At 52.8% G+C, this 21126-nt stretch overlaps 1 long non-coding RNA gene across 1 annotated transcript in view; it reads right to left on the bottom strand.

The window, feature by feature from the left end:
- LOC116155767 (uncharacterized) overlaps positions 1-19508 on the bottom strand; it is a 54149-nt gene extending 34641 nt beyond the window's left edge. Inside the window, exons 1-2 of the long non-coding RNA XR_010381924.1 lie at positions 19211-19508; positions 4912-5105 (exon numbers count right to left, since the gene is read on the bottom strand). This is a non-coding gene — a long non-coding RNA (uncharacterized LOC116155767). The remainder of the gene's footprint in view (positions 1-4911; positions 5106-19210) is intronic.
- Between the last annotated feature and the right edge of the window lie 1618 nt (positions 19509-21126).

Below are 21126 nucleotides of genomic sequence, written 5' to 3'. Positions count from 1 at the left end.
TCCTCTGGGACATCCCTTCTTAGCCCACCCCTGACTCAGCCACTCTTGCCCACTCTTAACAACCAGCCTCCTCTCCCCACTTTGCTGTCTCCTTTCAGCCAGCATTTCTCAAACCACCTGTATGATCTCTGCCCTAACCTTGTGCTACCTGGAGTCTTATTTACTCAATAGTTTTCTTTAAAACAGTAAGTTGTCATTCCTATTGTTTTGACTTGTCCTTGTTCTAAGCAATAATATTTGTGAAATCCTGGATTTGATGTGCTAGTTTTATTTTTTTTCTAACATACATTAAATTTTAATTTAAAATACTTGTTCTCATATCACCTAAAATTACCTTGTGGACCACCACAGGGGAAATGATTTTATACAATGGTTCAGCCAGGATGGATGGTTATTAGTTATGAATACTAATCATAGCCTCAGGTTAATAGCAAGCTGTATGCCTCTTCCATGCATTTACATTCACATCTCATTCAATCCTCTTAATTCCTGCACCGTGGACATCATTGGCCCCATTTTACAGATGAGGAAACTGAAGCTCTAAGACTAGTAGTGACTTGCTTAGGGTCACACAGACAGTTAGAACTTTTGGTCCTGATTCAAGGCTCTGATGGTTCACGACCAAGGAGAAGACAGGGGAGCAAGAGGCATCCTGTCTCCAACCAGACCCACAAGAGCCACGGGATGGAAACTCATGGCATAGACAGTTTGGATCAGACATGAGGAAGGACTTCCTGGTTAGAAATGTTTAGATGCAAGAATGACTGACCGAGGAAGGGCGGGGAATGCCCAGCTTCCCAAGTCCTCAAAACAAGATAAAGCCTTGCCCAGCTGAGATCATGCCAGTGCAGCCTGGAGGCAGGAGAACGGACTGAGTGACATCTCGGGCCTCATCCAACCATTGGGTGCAGCCTGCCATCAGGGTGGCCATCCTTGCCGTTTCTCCAAAGCATCTATCATACAAGGAAAGGTATGTGGAGGCTCCAACTTAAAGGAACTGGGAACACCCTGTGTTGGCCCCCAGTCCTGGGAGGGAGTGTTGGCAACCGCAGGTCAAGGTGGCAGGGTGTTCGCTCACCCTCTTCCCTTTCCACGGCTCTGCCAGCTCCCGGAGCATGTCTCCAAGGCTGGGAGCCCAAGGCCTGGCTGCCCTCAGAATCGCTGGGCCTGCTTGGCAGCCTGGGCCAGGGAACCTGCATTTCTTCACTCCTCTCCAGGGGATCCTTTTCAAAACTCCCTGATCTGAAACAAAACAAACAAAAAAAACAAAACCTCCCTGACCCCAAAATTTAGACACATACTGACTTAAGGCGTTGCCTCTCCAGGGGACGAATTATATATATATATTTTTTGGAAAGTCAAAGTGTTTATCCCTCAAAACAAAAAGGGTATTATCTTCCTTTCTAATTAGACAAATAATATATGCCCAGTTGTTAAAAAAAAATCAAATATAGAAAAGTATAAAAGTGAAAGTAAAATTATCCAAATTTCTCTCATCTAGAAAATAGTGCTGTTAAACTTATGTTTATCAGGGGGTAAAGAGGGTGGGAAAGAATAAACTGGAAATTCAGAGTTTCCACCTCCTGGGGAGTGATAGAAATGTTAGCCATCTTGATTGTGGTGGTGGTTTCACTGTGTATACATCTATCAACATTCACCAAATTGTACATCTGAAATATGTGTAGTTTACCGTAGGGGAATCATACCACAATAAAGGTGTTAAACAAACAAACAAATAAATAAATAAAAAGAAAACAGTGCTGTTGACATTTTGGAGCACACCCTTCCACATTTTTTTCCCGTGGTACAATACACATAACATAAAACTCATCATTTTAACCATTTTTAAATGCACACGGATCATAATTTTATGAGGTCTCCTGAAGACAGGGCTAATAGTGCAACTTCAGACTCCTCCACGGCCAGTGGGGAAGGTGACTGGGGGCGAGGGCCCTTCCGACTTTGTTTAAATGGAAAGACAGAGGCAGCCAGCCAGTCACCGTGTGGGGTGGTAAGGTTGGTCTTGTTAAAATATAAAAGCCAAGAATAACTCCAGTGGGTGTACGGAGGAAAGCAGGTCTGTCTCCTGCTAGGGCCCCCTGAGGAGAACCAAGGGGCCTGCCTGGTTGTGCTGAACTTCTGCCAGAGGTCAGTCTAGACAAGGAGGGTGAATGTGTCTGTGATTATCTGGCGGGGGCCTCAGTCTCAGGTGTTTCTCTTTGGCCCGGGCCTTTGGGGTGATCAGGAGGCGCGAACTCTGGTGGACAAGGGGTGCTGGGACACAGCAGCGAGTCGGGCACACGATCACCGACCCTGGGGAGTAACAGGCCCTGGGCAGGAAGGCACCAGCTGGCAGAACAAGGAGCAGCGCCCACCCCCTCCCCCAGCACCACCAGGCCAAGGCTTCCTTCCTCCAACCCCTTGGAGGGCAGGGCACAGGGGGCGCCTCCAGCTCCCAAACAAGGATGTCAGAGGGTGGTTGGGAGGCTTTTAGTCAAGAAACCACAGACACTGATTTAGCAGATACCACGTGCTGGCTTCAGAAGATCCCTGAACTGGAGGAGCCAAACTAACTGGGCAGGGCCGCCCCCTTGCTCCCTCGTGCTACCTGTCCCAGCCCCAGATCAGGAGGGGTGGCTCTCTTGTTGGTCTCCCACCAAATCTACTGTGTGCCCTCACTCAGCCTGAGCACACCCTCATTTGTGTTTTGCCCTCTGTACAGCCCAGCTGAACAGGAAGATCCCTGAGGGCAACTACTGAGTCTTCAGGGGTCTTCATAGCTCCTCGTTTCTGCCCAGTCCAGTGCAGACGTTCAGGTGACATGCACATGGGGAGGCCCTCGGGAGGAGCCCTGGCATTAGGCACAGCTGGGATTCTGAAGGAAGCAGCTCTAACGCCCTCCCAGGGTGGTTTGGAAGGCATCCAGGAGGAGGTGAGGGACACACAGGGTCTTGGAGGTAGCACACAGCTCAGCTAATGGAGAGGGAGCCGGCGGAGGGGGCACTCTGATGCGAGGACCTGCTATGGGAGTGAGGGGTGGGGGCCGAGCCCCAGGAAGTCTCTCCTGTGGTGACTCCCAGGCTGAGACGCCCTGGCTTGCAGGCTCACACCTGTGTCCGCCAGGAGGCGAGGGTGAGATGCAGGGGCTCCAATTACAGTCATGACTTGGATGGTCTCAGGGTTGCCACCTCTTCCAAGAAGCTGACTTTTGAGGAATCTGCCTGGCCACGGAAGTCATGCTGTGTCTGCACTGGCCTCAGCTGTTGATTAAACCTCCATCTGCACCATGCACATCCCAGGAAGAACACTCTTCCTCCCAGCGTGTCCTCACTCCTGTCTCTCATGTTTATGGGCATCAGGTGGTTCAGAGAGGGATCCACACCCAGAGTGTACACCCAGTGAGGTCGGCCGAGAAAACAACAGCCGCCACCTTGCTGGCCCCGCGTTCTGGGAGCTGCAGGCTTGGGCCACCATCACCCCTGGGCGCGCCACTCCTCCTCCCGCCTTCATCAGCCCCCCACCCGAGTGCATCTCTTATGTCCCTGCTTCAGCCTTGTGCCTGCCCAAACTGTTGTTTATCAACACAGACCAGAACATTCCTCTGCCAGCAGAAACACACATGGCCACGGCGCTGCCATCCCACGCCCTGCCGTCAACAAACTCCCACGCGCTGTTTGCCGCTGTCAAAGCTGTGCTCACACACATCCTCACTGCCAACACAGCTGTTCCCCGCTGCTTGGAACCAGGCCCTCCATCCCGCACACGCGTTCCCTGTGGGTTCTTCTCACGTGGACTCATAGCCGGGGCTCACACTCATGGACCAGGCCAGCCAACAACACCCTCTGCCCTCTGACCTGGGCTGTCAATTCCCTTGCTACTGTGTGACCTTGGGTAATGATTTAACCTCTCTGAGCATCAGACACCTCATGTGTAGACTGGGGATAATAATTACCTTATAGGGCTTTTCCCATAGGCTCAGAGGGCTGGGCGAGAGAGCAGGCATCCAGTCAGTGCTCAATCACTGCAAGCTCTGGTGGTGGTGACGAGCTCTGTGTATCCTCTCTGGAGTCTAGCCGTTGGTTTTCCTTTCCCATGCCCAGATATTGGGCTCACCTCACATTCACACCTTCCTGGCTGTGTGACCTTGAGCGAGGCACAGCCCCTGTCCACTTCTCATGTCCTTGCTGGTGAAATAGGTTTAACAACCGCCAGCCAGACCCAGAGGCCTACGGTGAGGCGCGTTGGAGCAGGTTACCATTGTCCTTGGAAGCCTGTCCATCCTGGCCACAGCTGCAGGGCGCTGTGGAAGGAAGGGACTCGACGGGCCAACAGCCAAACCTTGGCATGCTTAGACACTTTCCACCTTCCCTCATCTCCTCATCCAATCCTCAAACCGGTGTCAGTGTTTCCACGTCAGCTCTGCTGTGGGGCTGCAGTGGCCCATCTCCACCACACCTGGGGGGCCTCGCTGAGCTGATCCCCTGCCCCTGTCCTCCCAACGGCGTTTCTAGCAGACAGAGCTGTTCTTCCTCGCAGGCCCGCCCTACGTGCTGAGCCCTCCTATTTACCCATCTCCTCCTGCTCTCTCTCCTCCCCCAGAGACTAAGTGTCCCTGGCCCTCTCCTCGTGTTCCCCTCCACCCTGTCATCTTCTCTAGGACCCTTTCTGTCTTGTCTCATCAACCCTGTCCTTCCTTCTTGGCCAGCTCTAGCCTCCTGCTCTAGACTTTACTATTCTGGGAAACAGAGAGGTGTGTGCAGAGGGATAGAAAACTAGTATGATTTGAGAACTGAGGGAAATCTAGGCTGAGCAGGTGGGTGTACATTACAGAGAAGAAGGTTCTGTGGTGGGTGGAGCATCACGTTGGGCCACTCTGTGAGCTGGACTTCTCCACACCCTATAGCAGCTTACCTTCCTTGTCCCGTGGTGGAAACAGGTAAAATTGCTGGAGGGAGGATCCTGGCCTCGCCCACGCTCAGAAGTGGTGGCTCCTCCCTTCTACTCCGAGTGACTTTCAAGCTGCAGCCACCACTGGGAGCCATCAGAGATCTGTAGGCTCAGGGGAACCATGGTAAACCGGCTGGCTGCCTCTGTCCTGTGGGTCACTGGGCAAGAGCACAAATAGAAATCCATCCACCACATGTCTAGATATTCAAAATTTATAAATAAAGCTAATAAGCTGTCAAATATAATGTTTTATTTTTCTACCTCCATTAATATACCTTCAGAATGACCTGGAAGATCAGGTTTGAATTTTGAATTCTCCAACACTACAGAATCCCTCCCCAGAACACGGGGACATGAGAGAGCTGGGTTAGTGGTGTGAACACACGTGCAATGCGGGCTCCAGGGCCGCTGGCTGACCTAGCATAAACATAAAATGTGTTTCAACCCAATCAGTATCACGTGCTTTTAATTTCCTCCCAGGCCAGTGTGGCCAAAAGATCTAGAAGGCAGTATGCACAGTCGTTAAGACCTTCATTCAAACCCCAGGACTGCCAAACTTGAGTACTTAATTTTGGAGGCTCAATTTCCTCATCTGTAAAATGGGACTCATGATACCTCCCTGATCAAGTTATTGTGATTATCAAAAGAGATAATCCTTGGGAAGCCCTTAGCATGGTCGTAGAAAATAACTGCTCAATAAGTTGTATGCCACTATTGCTATTCTCACTTCTCCACGCTTGGGCAAGGACAGCATCAGAGCCGGAAGTCATCTGCCCTATCTCTTCACTGCACACATGAGGAAACAGGTCACTCCACTAAGCAGAAGCAGATATGGAACTAGGTCTTCCAACTTTCCCACAGTCTTGGGTTTTTCCCTAGCTACACGTAAAAAATGGTGGCCCAACAATGTGAGTGTCTGAATGTCAGTGAACTGTACATTTTAAAAATGGTGAACACAAAAATGTTATGGTATGTTCATTTCACCACTGTGTTCGTTGTCTAGGGATGTCATAACAAATTACCACACACTGGGGGCCTGAACAACAGAAATGTATAGTCTCACAGTTCTGGAGGCTAGAAGTCCAGAATAAAGGTGTCAGTACGGTTGATTCCTTCTGAAGGCTGTGAGGCAGACTAGCCCATGTTTCTCCTAGCTTCTGATGGTCCGCCCACAATCTTGGCTTCTTTGGTTTGTGGAAGTATCACTCTAATCCCTGCCTTTATCTTCACATGATGGTCTCCCTGTGTGTATGTGGCTTGCTCTGTGCGTCCAAATTTCCCTTTTATAAGGACACCATTCAGATTGGATAGGGTCCACCCTATTGACCTCACCTTAACTAAAGACATCTGCAATGACCCTATTCCTGAATAAGGTTACATTCCAAGTTAGTGAGGGTTAAGATACATGAGCTTTGGGGGGGGGGCATATTTCATAACATAACAACCACAGAAAAAAACTGGCTATCTTGCGTGGGGGGAGGTGGGTATAGCTCAGTGGTAGAGCACATGCTCAGCAAGCATGAGGTCCTGGGTTCAATCCCCAGTACCTCCATTTAAAAAAAAAGGAAAAAAAAATTGTGGCTATTTCGTATTCAATATCAGTTTATAGGCAGGGGGAAAACAACTTCAGAGCTATGCTCATAGTAAGTCTTCAAAATGTGTTTCTTGACTTGTGTTAAATCTGGTGCCAATAATCTAAAAGGACTGGAATCTCCCAGTTTCCAAGACGCATCCTCTCCTGGCCATGAACTAAAAGGATCTGTAACGATCAGTACTGTTTCCAGACAAGTACTTAATAAACTCTTTAAAAATAATTAGTTCTCTTTGGTTAGCTCAACTCTGCAATCCTGGACACCATCTTGTTTCTACTATTTCCATTCTCGGAGACAGGGTGAAACCCAGCTAGAGCAGGTTGAATTCCATGGTGTCTTGTTTTCCATGTGAATAGCTTATTTTATTTAAATGTTTCCTTTACGTTTTTTGAGGGGAAACTCTTCAAATAGAGAAAAGTTGCAATTGTTAACCCTTGTGCTACATCTGCTGTATCTGTATCAAGTTTCTTTGGTGAACCACTTGAAAAGAAGCTGCAGGCATCATGATGTTTCACCTCCAAATATTTCAACATGAATTTCCTAGGAACAGATTGTTCTCCTGCACAATCACACTGGGATTCTCACATCTGAGAAAACCAACAATCGTTCCATAATACCGTCTCATATCCAGTCCATATTTAAAATCGAAGGCTGATTTTTCAAAAATTCTGAATCTAATGAATTCCAAGTCTGTGAGGCTTAGGGTCTTGACAATACGATCTGTGCAATGGGAAATTTTGAAGCTCTCGAAAATTAAGCTAACATCTAGAACTCTTCTGGCCACACACATTGATGTTTCTTTTCTTTGTTTTTTCCCACTAGCAAGCTAGCTCTAGGAATGCACAACTGCATGCTTGGGGTGGAGTGCTGCTGGAATTCCTTTTATTCTAAGACAATGTACCTGCAGGAAGACCTGTGTGGCCTGGGACCTGCTACAATTGTTTGGGACCTCCGGCAGGATTCACCAAAGGGAGCCAGGTGGGGAGGGAGGCTTGTCTTTGACTGGGGTGGAGACTCCCAGACTGAGCAATGTCCCCTCCGAAGTTGGCCAGGTGCCAGCCTGGTGTGGTTGCCAGCACTGCCGTCCTCACAGACACTTTCTGGGGAGTTCCAGATGGTGGCCCAGACAATCGAACCGTCCTGGCCTCAAAAGTCTGCCACAAATCAACACTGCAAGAAGGAAAGGAGGAAAGTTCTGCAGTGAACTTTCCTGAGTTTAGGGGGAATGGTGCTCTTTCTCTCCCTTCTCTGCAAATCCAGGGCTCAGGCTTAAGCCTCGGGCTTTAAAAACTGCTTCATAACTAGGGGCAGCATTAATTGGTAGAACTGTGCAAATAAGAGGGGGGACCCACAAGGATGGAGGGGGCAGGGGGACTAACTGGTCTGTGATTCAGGACAGCCTTCCTCCTCCAGCCCCCAGCCTTACTCGAGCTTGGCTGCAAGTTTCAGCCAATGTATTTCTGGTTGGGAAGGAAGCCAAGGGTCAGATAAAGTTCCAACATATTTTGCAGCAGGCCTGACACTTTGCCCAGTGCTCTAGGCCTGTGACAGCTGCCAGGATGGTGTGTTGGGAAAGCCAGGCCAGACAGAGCTGGTTTAAATGGGTTTGAGGGAGCAGGTATTTGACCAAGCAGACAGCTCAGCAACACCCAGCACGGTAACACCCTTGAACCAACGTGGCTGCCTGGGCCGCGTAAGGCCCCGCACGCCGTCCCCAGGAAGCCGCCAGCAGCTACCATGTTAATTCCCCTGCATCTCAGGGACCAAGATCTGTACTCCCATCTTTAGTAAAACAAGTAAACGCTTAAGCCATTGAGCACCTGACATTCATTATCTAATTTAATCCTCACGACAGCTCGGTGGAGCAGGTAGTGTTATTGCCCCAGCCGTACAGATAATAACTAACACATACAGATAACAGATACACTTACATGTATGAGACTCCCTTCTAAACACCTGCCAGGCATTACCTAACTTACTAGGGAAACTGAGGCACAGAGGGGCAAAGCCAGCTGTCCAGGGCCAGAAGGCTGGTAGGCGTGGACCTGAAGCCCCTGGAAACCAGGTGACTCCAGATGGAGGGTCCACCCCTGAGCTACCCCAGGGTTTTCCAGCTGGGGAATCTGTTCTGAGACACGCAAGGGAAGACAGACCGGGGTGAGATGGGAAACAAAATGAAGGCAAAGGTTTGCAGTCTTCCGTTTCCTGACGAACATAATGAGAGGCCCCCGTGGGAAGAGATGCTCAGACATCTGACCCTGAGCCCTGGGCCGCTTTTCCTTCCTCTCCCCTGGCCCAGTTGGTCTGACTGTGTTGTTCCAGGCCTCAAGGGAGCCGTTGTGAGACAGACAGGGACAAGTGGGCAGGCTGGCAAGAGGCCTTTTGCTTCCACCAAGTTGCAGCTGATCCTTCTCTACTCCGAGGCAGCCCGAGGGCAGTGAAAAGCTGCCCTGTCTGTCTCCTGTGGCTGAGGCTGACTGTCCTGAATCTGGAACCGAGCCATCTGGGCGCAGCCTTGCATGAAGGCCAGGCTTCCTGTCACATTTGGGCTCTGCTGATACCCCAAGGCCACCTGCAGCAATGTCACTTGGGAGGTGGGAACAGACTGCCTAGTGTCAGTCCTGCTATTGGCATCGTCCTCATCAGCTCTGCTGTCACCTGCATGTGAGGACAAACTCACACACCCAGAGGAGCTGCTGTCTTCTGTCCCACGGCCTGCACACACCCATGGCCCCTGGACTGGACTCTCAGGAAGGTGCATCAGGCCTTGCTTTGAAGCACCAGGCTGCGTGCTCAGAGGCAGTGCCACAAGGGCAGGATGAGATGACACTTCCAGAAGAGATGATGTCTAAGCTAGGTTTTACATATGTAATGAACCATGCATGACTATGACTGTATCCTGCTCCTCAGGCAAATTTAGGTTGACATATGCTGTCTTGACTTTTTCTTATGTTTACAGACATATCTATGCCTTTATCTATATAAATATCTCTAATTTGTTAAATTAGAATGGGACCGACTTTCCTCACTTCTTAAGGCACCAGGAACACTTTTTCATGTGGGTATGTACTGGTCTAATGGCTGCAGCATATTCCACTTTATGAAGGCTGTACCATCATTTACAACAGCAGTCCCTTACTAGTAGACATTTAGACTTTCCTCAATGTTTTTGCTCATCAATCATCCTTCCTTTCTTCCTTTCCATAAATATTTATTACATTCTTACTATGTGTCTGGTATACGAAGATGAAAATGGACGTGGTCTCTCCCTCAAAGACCTTTCAGTCCAGTGGAGAGACAAAATTCTAATCCCCAGATGCAATAAAAGCTAAGGAGGGAGGTTATTTTGAGAGGGAATACCAGGGCTCCTGCTATACTGAGCACTTGGAAAAGACTTCTCGGAGGTGCCAATCGTTTGAGGAGTGTAGGGAAGAGCATTCTGGGCAGACGGAACAGCATACGCAAGGGCAGAGATGGCTGAACACAGTGTGTGTGATATGTTTGGGAAAATCTAAGACTCCTCCTAAGGCTACAGTATAGGGACATATTGGGGGTGCAGCTAGACAGGCACGGTGGAATCCACGTGAGAAAGCCTCCAATACCAAGCCAAGGCATTTGGACATGATTCAATAGGCAAGAGAGCCTTCATGTCAGAGTCTAGACACAGAATACTGCAGGCTCCCACCTGGAAACACCCAGGAGAATATTAATGTTCAAGAGGAAATCTCTGCTTTCTATGGAAGGTTTCTTTTCCTGCCTGCTGGGAGTTCAAAGCCTGTCCTAAGCTTCAGGGCTGGGCAGGTTACCTCATTACTGAGTCCCCCACAGAAATGTGGCCCAGAGAGATCAAGGCACTCACTCAAGTAAAGCAGCAAACCCATGCCAAAGTCAGAACCTAAGGCCCTAAATGCCAGCCTTCAGCTCCAGCCCCAAACCCGCCCCCTTTCATCTGCGGATTTTTTCTGGCAGCCACTCCTTCCACTTTGTGACAGGAGGGTGAGGAAATGCCTTTTAACAAGAATCTGTGGAACACCTACGAGTGTTCCACTGGGCTTAGCCCGGAGGATGCTCTCAGCCCCGGAGGACTACAGGAGTTCCAGTCATTTTTACCAGAAAAATCTTTCGGCCCCTCCCCCACTCCGCACCCTCTGCGCCTACCCCCCTTACCCCTCCTCCGCCTCAAAAAGTTGCTGAAAAATCATGCGTAACACAGCGGACAGGAGCTTCCTGCCTTGTTGAGCTGGCTTACTCAATTTCCCTCATTTGTCCTCTCAGACCAGACAGAGCAAAGGGCAGCCATCAAAGGTGTCTGGGACGAAGCTCCGGCCGCCGCCGCCGGCTGACTGGGCTGCTGGGGACTCAGTCTGGTCCCGGTGTTCGCTGGGGGTAGGGGCTGGGGGAGGAGGAGGGGGTTGGGCCAAGGGGTGCGGGGGCGAGGAGGAGGGGGCTGGGCCGGGGGCAGCCCGGCGGGGTTGGGTGGGGACCCGCCCTGCGCGCCGGATGTGCTGTGTGCGCCACGTGCAGGAGCGTGCAAGCGGCAGCGGCCGATGGCGCAATCGCGGCCAACGTGCGGCTGGGCCCGTCCCGGGCGGGAGCAGGGAGGCGGGGGCGGCCAGCTGGCGGGACCCGCCCACAGCACCTACCTCCCACCCCTCCCTTCGCGCTCTTCTTGCCCCTTGTGAGGGGTTCGAGGGAGGATGCCGCCCTAGAGGTCCTCTGCGCCTTGCCTGGCTGGGCACAGGGGCGCAAGCACACGGGTGGGCACGCGCGGGCACACGGCCTGGGCAGGCTTGCCCTGATCCCCGCTGCCGCCCGGGCTCATTATCCCTGGGCCATTGGCGTTCTGTTCTGCGCTCATCCCTTCACCCCCGCACTGCGCTGACAGACACACGAGTTCCTGGTGCCAACCCGCAGACACACCTGGGCAGCTCCACGTGGGCGCCGCACGCGCCAGGGCGCATTTGCCCCGCTGGATTTGGAGAATTATTCTAAGTCAGCCCCTAGATTTGTTGTCCCATGCCTGTTGTAACAAGCATTGAGCTGTGTGTCCTTGGGGAAGTTGTTTAACCCTTCTGAGCCTCAGATAAGTCATCTGTTGGATGAGAATGATGATAGTACTTACCGATCTCATTGGGTTGTAGTAAGAAGTAAGATAAGGGTGGTGGGTATAGCTCATGCTTAGCATACACAAGGTTCTGGGTTCAGTCCCCAGTACCTCCTCTAAAAATAAAATAAGTAAGTAAACCTAATAATCTCTCTTCCCCACAAACAAAAAATAAGATAGTGGCTGTAAAGTATTAACCCTCACTAGTCACCCAATAGACAATAATCATGATGATTTTTATAGAGGGAGAAAACTGGGCTACAAGCCCCAGTTGGGCTCAGGGAGTCTATGGCAGGGGCCAGAATGGGCTCCTGGATTGTTTTTTCTTTCCTATATCATATTTCTCTTTTCTGCAATTCCCTTCATCTCTTCGCCTGGAGCCTGCAACATTCATCCATTCACTCAACACAAGTTTCTTGATATTTGTGCCTACTACATGGTATTAAAAACTCCTTAACTGAGTGTGTGGCATCCCAGGCCCTGCCAGCTACACCTGTGGCCTCTCAGCCTGGACTGCTGCCAGCTCGGGCCCCTGACTCATGGGAGTAAGTCACGTCCCGCCTCAGTCTCTCCATCTGTACTCTAGGGATAAGGGCCTCCCCTCCCCAGTCTTCTGGGACCCGCAGAGGATGACTCAGATAACAGTGGGGAAAGCCCAGAAAAACAGAAAGAGGCTCTTACTGGAGCCAGGGCACGATGGCTGACGCAAGGTCTAGGTTTTACGTGCAATCCAGCAAGTGGCAACAGGGCGAGTCCGGGGAAAGCGTGAGGAGCCTGGGAGGGCAGAGGCATTCCTGCCCCTCCCCAACATCCAACAGCTGGGGTGGGGGACCCAGCCTCCGCCTTCCTCTGAGAGGCCAGCCCTGGGTCCAGGCTCTGCTTCTCCCAGCTCTGTGACCACCAGAGTTTCCTAATTCCTGTGATCTGCCTGCCTTTTCTGTCATGTAGGAGTCGTGACATTTCCTTCACTGGGCTGTTATAGGGAGTAAAGGTGGTAACCCTGAGGGAGGGCACAGTGCATTCTGTGTTTATGGGTGGGGGCTCAGGATGAGGAGGTTAGACAGAAGAAGGCAGCCCCCAGTCAGAGGCTTGGCATAGTCTGGTCACCCCAGGCTGGTGTCCAAGGGCCCCTCCCCAAAGAGTCAGAGATCAGTGTACCTTCAACCAACTCCAGACATAACAGACCCCCGCTTATACCCCATAATACCCAAGGAGTTTGGACTCAGGGTCCAAACCTGGTCTCTACCACATGCAAGCTGTATGACATTTGGCAAGTTACTGTCTTTGGGCCTCATTTCTACACATGTGAAATGAGGACGGACATGCCTGCTTTATGAGGCTGTTGTGAGGATAAGAGAAAATGAGGTACATGTGAAGTGTTCGTAACAGTGGCCATTGCTGTTGTTGTAAAATGCATTTTTTACATTTCCCCCACTGCTCCTCACCATTACCTATCACAGGTGGGGCCAAGTAGAATATTATTATCTTGGATCTTTGGGATAGAAATATGTACTGAAATCTTTGGTGTCTTTGTTTTCTTTTAAAGTTGATGGCCTCATCAACTTTAATGGCAGGAGTTCTGCTTGCTTGGGGACTTTATAGCCATTATTGTATTTAATATGTGATGAAGGACTTATATGACATCCATTATACAGATGAGAAAACTGAGGCAGGGAGCGGTCAGATAACTTGTCTCAGGTCACAGGGTCAGAAAGTGACAGTGCCAGGGTGTAAGCCTAGGCCTGCTTGGCTCCAGATTGTCCCACCACACAGGGCCCTTCCCGCCTCTTGTGTTTCTGCTCTGGGTGTTGCCTTGCCCTTTCCTGAGTGGGCCTCTTAGGGTGTCTCCAAGGCCAGGGACAGTCATGATCATTGCTTCCTTGTCTTCCAGGGTGTGGCCTGAGTACACAGTAGGTCCTCAGTCTGTGCTGCTGAACAGGGAAATTGAGTCCCACTTAGCAGGGAGATGAGTCCTATCAGGAGGGAAGTGACTCACCCGGGCCAGCTGAGTGTGAGGGCTGTGTCTGTGTGTCTGTGTGTGTGTGGGTAGGGGTGGGCGTGGACGTGGTTCTGCACAGATGATGTGGAGGGAAATCCAGGCTGGTGACCCAGTCCCTGCCATCTTTGCCAGCCCCAGCGTCACAGAGCCTCCCGTCCCTTCCCAGGCCCTCTCTGCCTGAGGCCTCTCTTCTCTTCAAGCTCCTTCCCCACCCCAACACGGTCCTCATGTGTCAGCCTTCAAGATGCCTCCTCCACACCTCAAGACTCTATGCTGAGCCTGCAAAGGGGTGGGGGTCAGGGGTTCTCAGAGCCACCCTCCCCTCCCCAGCCTAACACAGGCATCTGCCTTGGGTCACAGCCACTGTCAGCTTGGATGAGAAGCTGGCTCCTCCTTTGCCTGAGGAGAAGCTCTTTGGGTATCTCCAAGGCTGGGCCCTACTATTTTTAGATGCCATCCCCTCCCTTCCCTCCCAGCTTCATACCAGCTGAGGGAGGAAATGACTCACTCAAACTCAGACAGGTAGAGGCTGCCTTAGTGAGCCGCAGGCCAGCCCTGCCTGGCTCCAGCCCTCGGAATGCCCCACCTGGGGTCACCCCCGAATGGCCTGCCCCTCATCCTGAGGAATAAGCTGTTGGGATCAAGGCCCAGGGTCTCGTTAGGCCTTTTGTGGGCTCCCTCTGCTATTTGTCTCACAGGACTGAGGGCAGGACACTTCCAACAGGTTGTGGACCCTCTGTTCACATTAGCAGACTCCAGGCCTCTAACTCTCTTCTGGGCCTGTGGTAGGCCCCAGCCCAGTCTGAGGGGGTCAGGCAGGTCAAGCAGACTGACTGTGGTCCTACCCATTAGCCTCAGTGGAGACCAGGGGTACAGAAAGAAGAAAGACTGCTCAGTAGGGGAAGGGGAAGACATGAAGACCCTGGGTATGTGCGCCCAGCTTGTCCCAGCTTGCCCACGTATGAGGAGTTTACTGGGACCGGGGATTTTCAGTGCTAACCAGGAAAGCCCTGGGTAAGCCATGACAGCCGGTCACCCTGGTGCTGAGTTGTAGGCTGTATCTTCAGAAAAGGGCAGGTGTTGGGAGCTTGTTTGGATTTCTTGGCCTGGTTGCGCCCAGTCAGGACTGGAGGACCAAGTTCCTGGACAGACCTCTCTCTGGTCAGGGGATGGTTCTATTCACCTCCACTGGGGAGAGACTGGGCCTGGGCTGTGTGAAAGGCCAGGAGCTCTGGGCTGGCTGAGAGACCCAGGACGCACCTTGGCTGGGACGGCTCTCCTTGCTAAAGCCAGAGACGGGGAGGGCGGGCAAGTCAGCATGGGGTTCGGGGCAAGGATGAGCAGGGCTAGTATTGGGGGTAAGGAGAGGTGTCGGGGAGAGACACTGGGAATAGCAGGAAATAACGATGAGAGCATAGGGTTGGCATCAGGGAGGCTCGGTTCCAGGCCCCCTTACTGCCAGTGCCTCAGTGTCCCCAGCTGTAAAATGGGAAGAGGGGCATCTGTCCCATGGCCTCAACTGCCTGTAGTGAGGAATTTGAGAGAATGCCCGGGGCAGTGGGCGGTGGCAAGCTGGAAAGCTGGGGCTGGGGTCGTTAGTTGCAGAGGCCTTGCTGGAGCTGATAGCCCACAGAGCTCTCAGCTGGTCAGGGAAGTGGGCAGAGGATGCCTTCGCTCTCCTCTCCACCCCAGATCAGCATCTGCGTCAACATGGCCCCTGGCCTCACCTTGGGGGTCATATCAGGGGAGCAGTGGCCAAGGCCCAGACCTTGATGGGGGCACACATTTTGCCATTGTCCTCCTCACCCTCAGGGTGTTGGCTCTTTTTCCAAGGACCAGGGGTCAGTGGCCTAGGCAGCAGCTCCCACAACTGAACTGGGCAGCCTTAGGCAAACCACTTCTCTTTTATGGGCCTCAGTTTCCTCATTGGTAAAACTGCGGGGTTAGATGGGATCTCTGGTTTTTCAATATTTATTTTTGCAGTGGAACTACTTCTCCAGTCAGAGTTCCAACTGCACTAAACGGAAGAGAGGACAGGGGGCAAATGAAACCTGGGCAGGGCTGGAGCACCAGGCCCCCCTCACCCTCACACCCCCAGGGGACCAAGGGCTCAAGGGGACACAGCATGAGACCCTCTATAGGGAGCCTGCCTTCTCTAACACTCTATTATTTGTGCCTCTAGGGCAAGGGTGTCCTGGTTTCCTTCCCCAGGCAGCCCAGTTAGGCCCCAAGCCCAGCACCTGGCACATTCTACCAAGTATAGAAATCTCTGAGTTCTCTAACGCCTGGTTCCTGCTGACAGAGGTCTGTTTCAGCCCTTGTTATAGAAGTCAGTGGGATCATAGGCCCCTTGTCGCTTCTCAGGGAAGTGACAGGACTGAAGCCTATGCCACAGCCAACCTTGTGGGGCACTTCTGGGCTTGTGAAGGATTTCCACATACCTCATCCCATGGGCTCCCCAACAGCTGGCAAGACAGGCCTGAGATTCCCACTTAGTAGGAAACTTAGACTGGCTCAAGATCCCCCCACTGTGGGTGCAGAGCTGGGCACCTAGCCAGGAACCCTGGTCTTTGCCTGGAGCCACAGTCAGGCGCACCCGGCCAAGGCCCAGGCTTTCCCTTGCTTATCTCTGGGATGCTGGCACCTGCCGGCACCAATGGCAGAAAGAGGAGGTAGGAATCCACGAGGAAGGCAGGAAAGAGGGAAAACTTTCTTCCTTATCCTGGAGGTCTAGGGCAGCCATTCTTCCTAGCTAACCAAAGAGTCAGGGTTACCTGCACTCCACGCCATCAACTTCCCTGCTTCAGTCAGAGAAGGGTGGGAAGGGGGAGGAAGGGACCTCAGAAGCTGAGACTGCATGAACAGGTAAGGGAGGATGCCAGCGGCCAGGCAGCTGACCCGGGGTTGCCCAAGGGCTCTCAGGAGGCCCCCCGTGGGCACTGACATCAGCAGTGCCCTGGAGGGACGTGCAGTCCTTGGGCTGTCTGCTCTCTCACGACAGCAGGCATGGGGAAGGGCCGAGCCAAGTCAACAGTTCCTCGAATTGTGTTATAGCCTCGGCCTGCCAGCTCCGGAGCTAATAATACAAACAGATGTAGGGTCACACAACTCCGTCCCATGACCTGAATCCCACCCTGCCGCGTGAACTCAGGCTCAAGTCCCGGCGTCCTGGGGTGAGGCTGGGTCCAGGGAGGACTCCAGCCCCCAGGTAGGCCTGTTTGTACAAAGCTCACCCAGGTCAGGCTAGCAGCCCACTGACTTCACTATTGACAGAGGCTGGCATTAAGGACTTAACCAGTGAGGTCTGTGAAATGATAATGATTGTAATAAAATTTTTTAAATGATACAAATGAAAAGTGTTTATGTATAATTTTAAAATTATAACAAGAAATTTTAAGTGATACGAATGAACTATGATAAAGATGCCCTTTACAGCTGAGGCTGGAAACCTAATCTCCAGACTTTGTGGCCAGGGCTTCAGTGCTGAGAAGGGACCAGAGGGAGACTGAATACCCTGCCTCCACCACCACCATATGCTGTGTGAGCCTGGGGCTCACAGCCTGAATGTCACAGATAGTCACTACCGTTGTGGCAGTCAAGGAGGCTGTCGGACACACAGGGTCCAGGATGCCATCCTCAGCACCTGGGCCCTAGGCTGGTGGCCATCAGGTAGCAAGCCTGCCAGCAGTGACCCTGCAGCCATGGCCAGGGCAGCACTGGGGCAGCCCAGGGAAAGCACTGGGTCTGTGTCCAGGAGTGGGTGCTGCCACCCGGCCCAGGCCTGAGTGCCACTGAGAGCATCATCTTCTACCCATCAGGGGTGGGAAGCGCTTCAGTCAGCGAGCAGAGGTCCCCTGGAGGGTGAGCACTGTTCATAATTCTCATGTGAGCCCTGGTACAGCCATCCCCGCTCGGGGAGAGGAGACATGGGGGTATCTTCTGGGGGACTCTGCTTCCCCCAGGAGGTGGGGAAAAGGGAAAAGGTGTTACTCAATGCTTATCCCACAGGAGACTAGTTACCTCCCCCCACTCTCCAGCTAGATGCTGGTCCTCACTGGAGCCCTGTCAGGTCTGGCAGAAGCGTCCCTGGTCCTGTGCGTTGGATTATGGCTTCAAAGCTACCTACATGGCAACCCTGGGCAGGGTGGGTGAGGTAGAGAAAGCTGCAGAGGGACTGCCACGAGGGCCATCAGAAAGGCTTCTTGGTACTGGGGGGCCCTTTCTTCTTCAGCAGTGTTCATGGAGGCCCCGCTATGCCCAGGCCCTGGGACTGCAGCCCTGAACAAGTGGGCAAGCCCCAGACAGGAAGTGAAGGCTTCTTCCAAGAACAGCACAGGGACCTCCAGTTACAGTATGAGAGGGCAGGCTGGGCCAGGCTATGGGAACAAAGGAAGGCCTCCCAGAGGAGGAAAGTGGAGGAACAGCAGGGAGGCCTCAGGCAGAGGGAGGTGGGCAGCATGTCAGGGAAGGAAGGGTGGGTGGAGGAGGCTCTGGCAGGCAGCAAGGTCGAGTGTGAGGGCCTGGAGGCCATGGGGAGCCAAGAAAAGGCCTTCCCTCCATCCTTCCAGCCTCCACTTCCCTCATCTGTAAAGAGACAGCCACCATCCTCCTGTGCTGTTAGGGTGCCTGACTCTTGGGCCCCCTCACTGTGTCCATCAGAAAAAATGGTAACAATCCAGTTAAGGTAGTAAGACTGCTGATCAGAGTCCCTGAAGGCCTTAAACTTGACCTCTTGGCCTTACCAGCACCAGCTCCACTGGGGAACTGCACCCTGCCCTCTCTAAGGAAAACCCCAGCCAGAGTCAGAGCTACAAAAGTCAGCCCTGCCCTCCCTGGGACTTTGTTCAGACTAAATTAATGAAAGGGAAGATGGAGGTGGATGAGGTGTGGCAGTTAGAACCCCACACTTCTCCCAAGCAGAGCCCCAACTCCTGGGCTCTGGGCTCTGGCAGGCTGCTTGGCCATGGGGGTTCCAGAGATGCCCCTTGCACCCCTTGTCCTGACTGGGCCCTGGACCTTTATTTCCTGCCCAAAGAGCTGTGGGGCTTTGGAAGTGACAGGAAGCCTAGGCCCTGCTCCTGGTGAACATCCCTCCAAGAGGGTCTTGGGGGGAAGGGGTGACAATGTGAATGCCACAACCTAGTCCTCCAGCTCTGCCAGCCTCTGCCCCCATCCTCTCCCTGCTTCCTGCAGGGCTGGCCTGACAGGGCTGTCTCTCTAGGGCAGGGCCCAGCACCAAGAAAAGCTCGACATGCTTGCTGAACACATAACTGTGTGGACAGGGAACAGCCCGGGTTCCAGAGGCACAGGGTCCCTTGTTTGTTCATCCCCAGTGAAGTTCTTCCTCTGCCCAAGGTCACTGGATATGACTGGCAGGATGACAACTGGAAACCTGGCCTTTGTTTTGTTCCTGAGTGCGGTCGCTCCCATACTTCCCCAGCTCCGGGACTTTGCTCACTGTCCCCTCTGGTCAAGAGCAGCACCTCACCCGCAGCCCTGCCCGCACTCCCACCTCCATCACTTATGCCTGTTTCTTTACCGACAGTCCCCAGCCAGAGCCGCTCGCACCTGCCATGCTCCCAGGTTTGTTTCTGTCACAGTCCTCTGCCCACTGGGTCTTCTGAGCACCGGCTTATCCACCCGGCCTGTAGTTCCTCCAGGGCAGCCGTCTGTCGCCTGTGTGGTTTCGGTGTCTGGTGCTCAGTTAATCTCCCTCGACTGAAGACAAATAACAACACTTAGAGCTTCTATGTACCAGACACTGTTTTTTAAGTGTGTATATGTGATAATTTTAACTCTTTATAGTAACCCAATGAGGTAGGTGGTTTTATTACTCCTATCTTGAAGATGAGGCAGAGGGAGACTAAGTGACATGCCCAAGGCCACCCAGCCAGTACATGGATCAGCCCAGGCACCTGGGATATAGGGTCCATGCCGACCCCCCACAACTGATCTACCGTGCTGCCTCCCGGGAGTGATGCCAGCTCAGGGAAGCTGCTCTGCATGGTAGAGTGGACGCCTTTGTCACTGCCTGCAGACAGAGTGCACAGCTCATAAGAGCAGCCCATCCTCAGCCCCAGCCCTGGCCCCTCAGATTAAGTCCCACTTTCCTTAGTGTGGCCTTTCCCCTCTTTCCCACCCCTGAACTCAGGACTCCTGCCACTCGGCACAGGTGGGTGCGATCTCCCAAGGACAATGAATTCGGGTTCAGCAAACGTTTGCAAAGAATGCTCTGCTACACAGACCCCCAAAGGCACGCACAGCTTCATGGAGACCCTTGGAAAGGGAGACATTTCCCTCCTCAAGTCTCAGTTTCCTGCTCTGGGAAATGGGCTGACTCGCTCAAATCACATGGTGTGACATTTAGTAAGGCTTCTGACTTGCCCCAGAACCCACGCTACGTCAACAGTCTGTTTAACAGAGTTGGCACTGCGGTCTGTGCATCTGACCCGGACAGACAGGTGACTCTGCCAGGGAACTCGTGGTGGTGATGAGGTTATAGTCGGGCTGGGGTAGGTGCTCCTTGCCCCTTGGAGCAGTTCCCATCTCGAGACCAGGGGGCAGCCTGGGACGAGATAAGCTAGTTGATCCTAGGAGCTTGTATGGACTAGTGGCTTGTTTTGCCACCTGACAGTGGGTGGGGACACTTGTCAAAGGCTCTTTTTTGCAGCAAACAGTTGGACGGAGCCTGTCCCACCCCTTCTGGCTTGCAGAGCTGCAAGCTGAAGGCAGGGGGTTGGGGTGGGTGAATGGGGGCGGCTGGCAATGCCTCTGCCAACTGCAGCCAACAAGTGGCGGCTCGCAGACCGGGCCGGGCTGGCTGCGGTGACCCGGGCGAGGGCAGCCAATGAGCTCCCGGGCTGCAGTGGCACCACTGGGCAGCCTGCTTGTCTTTGGCTGGAGCAGTAGCAGGAGGAGCCTCAGGCCACCAGTCAGGGCTGCCGGGCCCTGTCTCTGGGAGGCCCGGGCAGATCTGTGGCTCTGTTCATGGAAAGCCCGACTCGGCTTGCCACATTTTTAACTTTCCCGACCTTCTGGGGGAGGAGGGCGGGCCGTGGAGGTGGTGTGGGAAAGATGGCTGGGAACACTGTGCAGCCAGAGATGGAAAGAAACATTTCCCTTGCTCTGGATCCAGGGTGGGGAGAAGGAAGGTTCTGAATCTGTTTGACTGACACCTTGACATTCTGGATGGAATGAAGGGAGGGAGCAGGACCAGGGGGAAGCAGAGGTTGTGATCATACACCCTGGATTGGTGTCAGGGACCCCAGGGTCCTGGCCTAATTGAGTCTCTTACCTTTTGCTTCAGTGGAGTCAGCCCTAGAACAATTCTTGTGACCGAAGTGGCTGTCGGCTGGGGCAAGTGGTGAGGGGACATTCAAGCTGTCACCAAAAACTCCTTGACGTATGGGCTGGACATTATCAATAGCAACAGGGGCTTGTGCCCCCCCCCCCCCAGCTCGCACAGACGCACCAACGCCAACCAA

The sequence above is a fragment of the Camelus dromedarius genome, chromosome 8, assembly GCF_036321535.1.
Source record: "Camelus dromedarius isolate mCamDro1 chromosome 8, mCamDro1.pat, whole genome shotgun sequence".
Classification (NCBI taxonomy): Eukaryota; Metazoa; Chordata; class Mammalia; order Artiodactyla; family Camelidae; genus Camelus; species Camelus dromedarius.
The sequence above is the reverse complement of the archived record's forward strand: the minus strand, read 5'-3'. Positions and strand labels throughout refer to the sequence as shown.